This window comes from Meles meles, chromosome 13, assembly GCF_922984935.1.
Source record: "Meles meles chromosome 13, mMelMel3.1 paternal haplotype, whole genome shotgun sequence".
Classification (NCBI taxonomy): domain Eukaryota; kingdom Metazoa; phylum Chordata; class Mammalia; order Carnivora; family Mustelidae; genus Meles; species Meles meles.
In genome coordinates this window covers 82,434,308-82,444,975 of record NC_060078.1, presented here as the reverse complement: position 1 = coordinate 82,444,975, position 10,668 = coordinate 82,434,308, and positions in this window count along the sequence as shown.

Genomic DNA, 10,668 nt, shown 5'->3' with positions numbered 1-10,668 from the left:
TTTGATAGAACAAACAGGGAGAGGAGCAGGCCATGGGAGGGGGAGAAGTAAGCCCAACTCAGGGCTTGATCCCTTGACTCTGGGATCATGACCTGAGCCAAAGGCAGATGCTTAACTGACTGAACCACCCAGGCACCTCTATTTTATTTCTTTTTTTTTTTTTAAGATTTTATTTATTTATTTGACAGATAGAGATCACAAGTAGGGAGAGAGGCAGGCAGAGAGAGAGAGGAGGAAGCAGGCTCCCTGCCAAGCAGAGAGCCCGATGCGGGGCGCGATCCCAGGACTCTGGGATCATGACCTGAGCGAAAGGCAGAGGCTTTAACCCACTGAGCCACCCAGGCGCCCCTATTTTATTTCTTTTAAAGATTTTATTTATTTAGAGAGAGCATTCACATGTGGGGGAGGGGCAGAGGAAGAGAGAGGATCCTAAGTAGACTCCCACCAAGCATGGAGCCTAACACTGATTTGATCCTACAACCCAAGACTATGACCTAAGTCAAAACCAAGAGTCAGATCCTCAACTGACTGAGCCACTCAGGCACCCCAAGAACCCTTCTTTTATTTATTTATTTGTTTATTTATTATGTAATTTTATTTTATTTTTTCACTGTTCCAAAATTCATTGTTAATGCACCACACCCAGTGCTCCATGCAGTAAGTGCCCTCCTTAATACCCACCACTGGGTTTACCCATCCCCCCAACCCCCTCCCCTCTAAAACCCTCAGTTTGTTTCTCAGAGTCCAAAGTCTCTCACGGTTTGTCTCCCCCTCTGATTTCCTCCAATGTGCTTTTCCTTTCCTTCTCCTAATGTCCTTCGTGTTATTCCTTATGCTCCACAAGTAAGTGGAACCATATGATAATTGACTTTCTCTGCTTGACTTATTTCACTCGACATAATCTTCTGTAGTCCCCTCCATGTTGCTAGAAAAGTTGGGTTTTCATCCTTTCTGATGGAGGCATAATACTCCATAGTGTATATGGACCACATCTTCCTTATCCATTTGTCCATTGAAGGGTACCTTGGCTCTTTCCACAGTTTGGCGATTGTGGCCATTGCTGCTATGAACATTGGGGTACAGATGGCCCTTCTTTTCACTACATATGTATCTTTGGGGTAAATACTCAGTAGTGTAATCGCAGGGTCATAGGGTAGCTCTTTTTTAAATTTTTTAAAAGGATTTCATTTTATTTATGACAGAGATAGCAAGAGAGGGAACACAAGCACAGGGGAGCTGGAGAGGGAGAAACAGGCTCCTTACTGAGCAGGGAGCCTGATATGGGGTTCGATCCCAGGACGCTGGGATTATGACCTGAGCTGAAGGCTGACTCTTAACAACTGAGCCAACCAGGTTCCCCTCTATTTTTAATTTTTTGGGGAACCTCCATGCTGTTTTCCAAAGTGGCTGCACCAACTTGCATTCCCACCAGTAGTATAAGAGGGTTCTCCTTTCTCCACATCCTCTCCAACATTCGTTGTTTCCTGTCTCGTTAATCTTTGCTATTCTAACTGGTGTAAGGTGGTATCTCAATGTGGTTTTGATTTGAATTTCTCTGATAGCTAGTGATGATGAACATTTTTTCATTTGTCTGCTAGCCACTTGTGTGTCTTCCTTGGAGAAGAGACACCTTTTAAAGTACATTTGGTACATTAAGAGAATTGAACGCATTAAGAAAATCTTATCCCACAAGAAAGATCTCAATGAATTTAGAGGAATAGAAATAATACAATGAGATTCTCTGACCACAAGCCAGAAATTGACCACATTAACAAACAAGAATATCCTTCCACAACAAGCTCTGGTAAGAAAAGCTAAAATCAGAGTAGGGCTACCCCAGACTAAAGGAGTTCTGCACAGCAATTGAAACAGCAACCTACAGAATGGGAGAGAATATTTGCAAATCATATATCTGATAAGGTGTTAATAAACAAAATAAATAAAGAACTAAAAAAAAAAAAAAAGACCCATAAAAAAACCCACCACCACTACCAAAACAACAACCAAAAATTCCTCTGTTAAACAACTCTTGGGTCAAAGGAAAAATGCAAATCGAAATTGCAGGAGTTATTAAAAGTCAGTACAGGTTGGGCTACCTGGGTGGCTCACTCAGTTGGTTGGGCGACTGCCTTCGGCTTGGGTCATGATCCCGGAGTCCCGGGATCGAGTACCGCATCGGGCTTCCAGCTTCATGGGGAGTCTGCTTCTCCCTCTGACCTTCTCCCCTCTCATGCTCTCTCTCTTTCAAATAAATAAAATCTTTTAAAAAGGTCAGTACAGGTTAAAATATGACCTATCAGAATCTAAGGGATACAGTGAAAATAGTTACCAGTGAATAGCATGTTAGCATTAAATCCATATGGCAATAATAATTAAAAAGAAATAAGCGCCAATGCAAAAACCTAGAAAAAGAGCAATATAGCAAACTAAAAGGGAGGGGAAGTTTTGATAATAAACCATAGAGAAGTCAGTACATCAGGAAATAGAAAAGCAGGGGGCTTTCTGGATGACTCAGTTGCTTAAGCGTCTAACTCTTGATCTCACTCAGATCAGGTCTTTATCTCAGGGTCATGAGTTCAGTCCCTGTGCTAGGATCTATGTTGGGCAGGGACCTACTTAAAAAAAAAAAAATAGAAAAAGCAGTAGAGATCATAAAGAAATTGAAAAGTGGGTTTCTTTAGGTAAAAACCAACAAAATGGACAGGCCACTGCTAGTCAACTTAAGACTTGGAGAAAGCAACTTAAGAGTAGAGAAAGCAGAAATTCACAACTTAGGAGTGACAAAGGGTGAAACTCAAAAAAAATAAAAAGAAATCATGAATAATTTTTACAACTCTTTGGGAATAAATATGAAACCCTAAATAAAATGGGAACATTTTTAGAAAAATACAACTTACTGAAATTGAACCTGGTAAAGACATTAAATCTGAACAGACTGATTACCACAGAAGAAATAGAAAAAGAAAGAATTGTCCTCCCCAAGTAACATCAGGTGTAAGATGCCCCTTGCAAGGTCATATAACCCCAATACCTCCCTAACTATTCTAGAGGGTAAAACATGAAAACTTTCTTATAAAGTGAGTCTGTCAGTAATCCTCAAATGTGAAAAGATTTCAATGAAAAATAAAACATCTGATTTGATCTGGCTTATAAATATCGATGATAAATTTTAAATAAAAGTTATACACAACTAATGAATCATTGACCACGCATCAAAAACTAACGAGGTACTATTTGTTGGCTAACTGAATTTAAGTTAAAAAAGGTTATCCAAAAGAACCCAATAGCATATTAAAAGAACGATGCATATGCAGTAGGCGAGATTCATTCCAGAATGCAAGGATGGTCCACTTTTGGGAGATATACTGACATGCCATACTGGTCAGAGTATAGGGCTAAGTCACACGGCCATGTGCGTAGATATGGAAGAGGCACTTGGCAAGACCCCACACCTGCAGTAGTCTGCGACCTGCGTCACCACCACAGTCTGGGGCCATAAACGATGGATATTTATCTTCTCACAATGACAGATGCTGGAAGTCAAGTCCAAGGTCAAGATGTTGGCAGAGGGGGTTTCTTCTGAGGCCTCTCCCCTTGGCTTGCACAGTCTCCTCCTTGCTGCCTCATGTTGTCTTTCCTGTGTGTGTGTGTGTGTGTGTGTGTGCCCTTCCCATGTCTCTTGGTGTGTCCAAATTTGCTCTTCTTACAAGGACAAGTGTCGGATTGGATTAGGACCCATCCCAATGGCTTCATTTTTTTAAAAATTTATTTATTTGACAGACAGAGATCACAAGTAGGCAGAGAGGCAGGCAGAGAGAGAGGAGGAAGCAGGCTCCCTGCTCAGCAGAGAGCCTGATGCGGGGCTCGATCCCAGGACCCTGGGATCATGACCTGAGCCAAAGGCAGAGGCCTTAACCCACTGAGCCACCCAGGCGCCCCCCAATGGCTTCATTTTAACTTCTCACCTCGGTAGAGGTTTTTTCTCCAGATACGGTGACATTCTGATGTCTTGTACTGCTTCATCATATGAATCTTGGGGGCCACAATTCAACCCATAGCAACACTTACTCCCTTTATCAACACTTCCTCTGTGCTGATACAGGAATTGATGGATGCTTTCACCCCATGTAAAACATCCTCAGAGCAAAGTTAGCTCATTACTTAATGGGAAAACACATGGGGATTTGCTGCCAAGAGCTGGAACAAGAAATAATGTCCACTGTCTTTGTTACTGTCTAATATCGCGTCATTAGCCAAACAACCAGACATAGTAAAGCAGTTACAGAGTAGATGTGAGAGAAGAAAAGTGTTTCTAGTTATAGATAATATGGCATGTGACAACCCAAAGACTCAAGGAGAAGCTGTTATAATAAGAAACTCTGGGAAATTAAAGAGTGATAACATCAACGCACACATCAGTAGATGCCCTATATATGAACAAAGACCAGCTCAGCATTACGGAAGACAAGACTGCATTTACAACAGCAAGGAAGAGAGTGCAATGTGGAGGTATCAATCTGGAGAGAAATGTCCAAGACCTATGTGGAAAATGGAAACACCCCTTCGTGATACAAAAGGGGCCGTGAGCAAATGGGAAAACAGCTGATGTTTCGAATGGAAAAAACTCATTTTCACAAATGTGTCGATTCCTTCCAGGCCAATTTGTAAGGTAAAGGCTGTCTCAGAAAAATCAGTGATAGTTTTTTAAACTGGACGTAGGTAAGTCACTTGTGAAGTTTATTTAGAAGAACAAGCAAGGAACATTCACTAGGAGAAGTGGCAGAAGGTGAGTTACAGAGGTGATGAGCGGAAGTTAAACACACTATGAAGTTTCTAGAATCGAAATATTAAAAGATGATATAAAGCCTCTGTAACTAGGGTAGAACTGGCACATTCATAGACCCATGGAACAGAGTAGAAAAATCTGGAAATAGACCCACTAGCGTATAGAAATGCAGGATTTGATCGAGTTGGGATCTTAAGCCAGATTCCTCAGTGAGGACATATTCATGCTTTGGTCAAAAGAGTTTGCAGTTATGGAGTGTCTTAGGTTGGACACTGTTCCCCCAAATTTGTGTCCTTCCCCAAACTTCAGAATAGGATGTTATTGAGAAATAGTCACACAAATAGAATTCATGTAATTTGTTCAGATGAGATCATATGGAGTAGGTGGACCCTTAACGGAACGTGCCTGGTATCCTGATACGAAGAAATGCGACACACAGAGGAAAAAAAAACGCCATGTGACAATGGGGACCGAGATTGGGTGTCATGTCTGCAAATCAGGGAACCCAAGGATGGCCAGCAACCACCAGAAGCGGGAAGAGGCAAGGAAGAGTTCTTCCCTCGAGCCTTTGGAGAGAGCGTGGCCCTGACAGCACTTTGATTTCAGGTTTGCTGCTTCCAGGATGGTGGGAGACCAGGTGTCTGCGGTTCCAAGTCACTCGGTGTGGGGTGCCTTGTTACATGTGGCAGCCCCACGACGGGAACGCACAGGGCATTGGGACAGCCTGCTCCACGGGAGCTGGGACTTGCTAGCCAGTGGGGACCTTGGGAGGCAGGGAGTTAGGGGCATAAACACTCTGATCTTACTCCCTTCCCCTGCACTGGTTGGAGCTACTCAGGACGGCGGCCATCACCACAGGGACATGAAATCTGGTCAGTGGCAGCGGAGATGCTGTGTGTGACATACACATGGGGTCCTGAGGACTTAGAAAAAAGATTATTAAATATTTCATAATTTTTTATTATTGCAAATTGACATGGTAAAGCTTTAGAGATGCTTTAGAGATGCCGTGTTAAATAAGAATATTATTAAAATGAACCCTGGCCGTTTATTTTTACCTGTGAAAATGTGGCTACCAGCAAAATTGAAATCACACGTGGCTCACGTTGGTAGCTTGGCTTCCATTTCTGTTGGACAGCAGTGCCGAAAAAGGCGGGAAGCAGGCTGTTCTGCTGAGATGACCCATCGGGCCGGCTTCCTAGGCCCAGGGCAGGGAGGCTGGGCGCGGAACGAGATGGCTTCAAAGAGACAAATACAAGCTATTGAACACAAGCTCCTACTATGTGCCAGGAATCATTTAAAGGCTGGGGAATAAAGCAGCAGAAAATCCAGATGAGAGATGGTAGTGCCTTAGAGTGGGAGCCATGGGGATGGGGAGGAAAGGACAGATTTAAGAAGTATCTAGAAGGTAGAACTGATGATACTTGGAAATCGACTGGGACAGAGAGGGGAGCCAGGTTTGCAGATGGAGGGAATAAGTGGTGATGCCATTTTCCGAGCCTGGAATAGCTACAAGGAGTGAGTTTGGTGTGCGAGGGGAGAGACGCTTGCTGTTTTGGAAATGATGAGTTTGTTGGTGAAAATTGGTTGAATGTATAGAACCAGAGCTTAGGAAAAAAGAGGGGCTAGCGATTCTGATTTGGGAATTATCAGCGGTGGCTACAAACCTTTGCAACTTTAATGCTTTTGACATTAGTTACGTGAGACACAGACACTGTAGCCTCAAACCACTCCATTCCACCTTTTTAGTTGAAGAAACACTTTTTTAATAATCACAAAATTTCACTGTCTAAAGATACTCTGAGATCACAACAAAATCACATAGCATATTTATGATTCTGTAATTATCTATAATAACATCTCACAAATCTTGGCAAGAGGCATCTGAAGGGTTCATATTTGTACCATTACACATTGTCCTAAATCTGGGCCCTGGGAAATTATGGGCCAAAGATGCTGTCGATGCTAATAGGCATCTCATTATATAGCAAACCAAATAGCCTGCAAGAAATTAAAGTGATAATGATGAAGTCAAATGAATAAAGGTTTCTAATTAAAATGGAATAATAGCAGCGAGTACTAACCACAACAACTCAGGGCCGTGTTGACAATGCATTAATGACCAAGCATTATCCCTGAAAATTCCAAGGGCTTATTTGCACAGGAAGTAGGAGAGAGGCAACCCTGTCAGGCAAAATCCTCAGTAAATTCTAATACAGGGCTGATTTTCGTTTAAGAACTCCAAATTTAGAAACACATTTCATGGGTAAGTCTCAGTCCTATAAAAATAAAAGACTTTGAAACTACGTGCCATTTGCCTATTAGAAAAGAAAGTGATTTGTACAAAGCCATTTGCTCTTTAGTGTTTTCAACCTGCCCCATCTCCTTCTGAGGGGGACCCTGGTGTTTGGTTTGTCGGTTTCTGCTGTGTTCATCTGTGTCATGAGTGGAGAAGGAAGGAGGAAATCTAGATTGGTAATGTAAGAAAAGAGGGGAGAGATTTGTGGAGGAAGGATGGATCTCTAAGGCCAAGATGGGTGAGGGGTTTTTGGAGGAAGGTGAGGAAAAACTAGAGAAAGGGGGAAGATTCTCGGGAGGGTGCAGTGGCGCCTGGAGGGGGGTGGTGGCTTTGAAGGAATTCAAATCGTCTGACACAGAGCCACGCAAAATTGTTCACTCTTCTGGCTCGTGTTTGAGAAGCTTCACTAGCAAGTGAAATGGCTTGTCACGTCTTGGCTGTTGCCTTGGTTCTATTGCATTTTCACTGGGGTAACCAGAAGGGATTTCACAGCCTCTCGGGGACAGGTTGTGAAAACCTAATGTGGGTGGTGGTTGGATGTCTGTGAGCTGACGAGATGGTTCAGGGTCAGGACATAGCATAGAGCTCTTCTGGTCAGCACACCCTCTGCCCATGGATCCTGGAGGACCACTGTCAGTGGCTCTTAGATGCCGCATCTTTTGGAAGATACCGTTCTCTCCGTGGCTTGATCAAAGTTCTTCGATACATAACTTCTAGTGTGCTTCACTGACTCAGAAAAGGGAAGTCCATTTGGCATGAAATCTTTAAGTCTACCAACTTGTTTTCAGGGTCTCAGCTTCTTCAAGCACTCAACTTCTTTCTGCTCTCTTTTGTGGTTGGGGGGCGAGAGCTAGAACCTTGGTCTTGAAACCTGTGTGAGAACCAGCACCCATGTATCTAAGTGGTGGCCGAGCTGGCCGAGCTGAGTGTGGTACTGGTGTGTCTCAGATAGTCCTAGCAATTGTTGGGGACCCTGTAGAACTCTCGTTAATTGGGGTTGTGTCTGTGAGATGATCCACATTAGAACCTAACTGAGACATTAGAAATTACTTATGAATTAATTAAAAATAAGATTAGACCCATTATATGTAAACATAAATAACATTGAAAGGAATTGCATCTCCCAAGAAAAAAAAACAATGAGAAGCGTGGCATTGTTTTATGTTTTTGGAAATCTCTTTAATGTCTGGCTTCCTAGAAGTTGGCGACATTCTCATATCTGCTTCTTCATGAAACATCTTGTGATAGGTTTGATGGGAGCATAGGAGGAAAACCTGGCGTCATACAGGTGCATATTTGGAAAAAGGATGACTATTCTAATAGCCTTTTCAAGTAATTGTGGATGTTCTTCTTCTATACAATTTTAAATCTTGAAGGTAGTTACTCAAAAGCTAGCTTCAGTGGAATGTGGAATGATATCAATGAACTTTTCATTCTCTGTTATAATAAAGTCCACTTTTCTACCTTGTACTTTATTTTTTATTTTTTTGAAGATTTTACTTATTTATTTGACAGACAGAGATCACAAGTAGGCAGAGAGGCAGGCAGAGGGAGATGGGGAAGCAGGCTCCCTGCTGTGCAGAGAACCCATGCGGGGCTTGATCCCAGGACCCTGAGATCATGACCCAAGCTGAAGGCAGAGGCTTTAACCCACTGAGCCACCCAGGCGCCCCTCTGTCTTGTACTTTAAAGGGATCTTTTACCTATGCGTGATTTCATAACATCGTGCACTGGTCGCTTGGAAAATGTTGGCTCACCTAGTTAGCTCTGTTGAACATTGATGTATTTCATTAGCTGCTATGAAGAATTACATGTTAATATCAGCACCAATCACATTGGGAAAGTGTTTAAATATATTGGAAGGCTCTCCAGCTCATGGTGGCATAGGCAAGTTGTCCAAAATGTAATTTTCACTTGAAGGCTTGAATGTTATTATTGGCAACAAATAGTATCCGTTGCTTTCCTTGATGTGACAGACTCATTTCCTTCACCCGGGAGAAAACGCTGCCAGTTACTCAACTTTGACCATAGTTTGTTAGAATTTCTTTCAAGTAGAAACAGTGTTCCATGAAAAACTGGCTAATTCTGTGTGTGACTCAAATAATTGCTGCAGAACTTTTATTGGAGACAACCGTCCTACGGGATGCAGCAGAATTACTCAATGTGCAGGTCCCAGTCTGTCCCCATGGGGACACATTTAAGATGTCTCTACCAGGTCTTACAGGTAGAGCCAAAAGAAAAGTAATAAATTTTACTGCTTCACATTTTGGGGTGAAACTGGCTTGTTTTGTCTCTGAGAGCTGACGGTGACAGACACGGTGAACATGGTGATGAGTGGTGGCGTTTGGTGCCACTCCTCACCGGTTGCTGACACACCGGTTGCTGATACTATTGTTGGCACCATCGGTGCAAATGTCAAGACAGAGGAGAAGGCAAATGACATCTTGGTGGTACTTTGCAAATTGTTTTGATCTCACGGACTCTCTGAAAGAGCCTGGACATGCTCTGGGTCCACAGACCCCACCGGGCGAGCTGTTGGTAGAGTCGGTCTTCGTTATGCATGGATTCCGTATTGTGTGTTCATCTGCTTCCTGAGGGTTAGCCCCCAGCCAGCACTCACCGTGTGTTTGGAGCTGTTTGTGGGTGAGCACATGCACACAGTAGCTTAAATTGGAGTAGCTCAAAGCGCATCTTCCCAGCTGGGTCGGAGCAAGGTGACATTCTGTCTTCTTGTTTTGGCGCTCATACTGGAAGCAAGTGTCCTTTATGCAGTTAATTTAGTTCCACTTTTTTAGATTTAGTTTTGTACTTTTTGTTGGTAATTTCACCATTTAAAATGGCCCACAAGGGTAGTGCTGGAGTGTGGTCTAGGGTTTCTGAGCCCAAGAAGGCTGTGATGTGCTTTTTGGAGAAAATACGTGTGTTAGATGATAAGCTTTGTTCAGGCATGAATTATAGTGCTCTTGGCCAGGAGCTCAATGTTAGTGAGTTAACAAAATAGATTAAATAAGATGTCTTTAAACAGAAACACACATAAAGCAAGGTTATATATTGATTGGTTAATGAAAATGTTGCGGCCAAAGAGACCCGGTACTTATTTGCGATTTAAAATAAAATTAGTGGGCACATTGTTCATGGTCTTTACTCCTTGAGATACTTTGGATGGACTTGAACAAGTAGGGTTGTTTAAAATAAGAATTCTCTGACTTTGAAGTAATCTGTAAGAGTTTTTAAAGACCTGTTGAGGTCTGGTGGTTTTCGAATGAGGGATAAGAAGAGTAGAGAGACTGAGGAAGGGAAAGTAGAGAACATACGTGATTGTTCCTATCAGAGTCTTCATATTTTTTGATTCCATCTTTAGAGACAAGAGGCCACAACCTTATTGCAACATCTGTGATTTAGAAATGTCCCTTGTCTCCTGCGTTCTCCTCAAGTTGCGCGAAGTATCTAAGACAATGTGTGGAATTGCACCACGCTTTAGTGACACTTGCTGTGGAGGGACCAAACTGTGACATAAGCCGCGGCGCCCATTGTCTCGTCTTGGACAATGACCTCGTGGAGTAGGATTTCTTCTTCCCGTTTC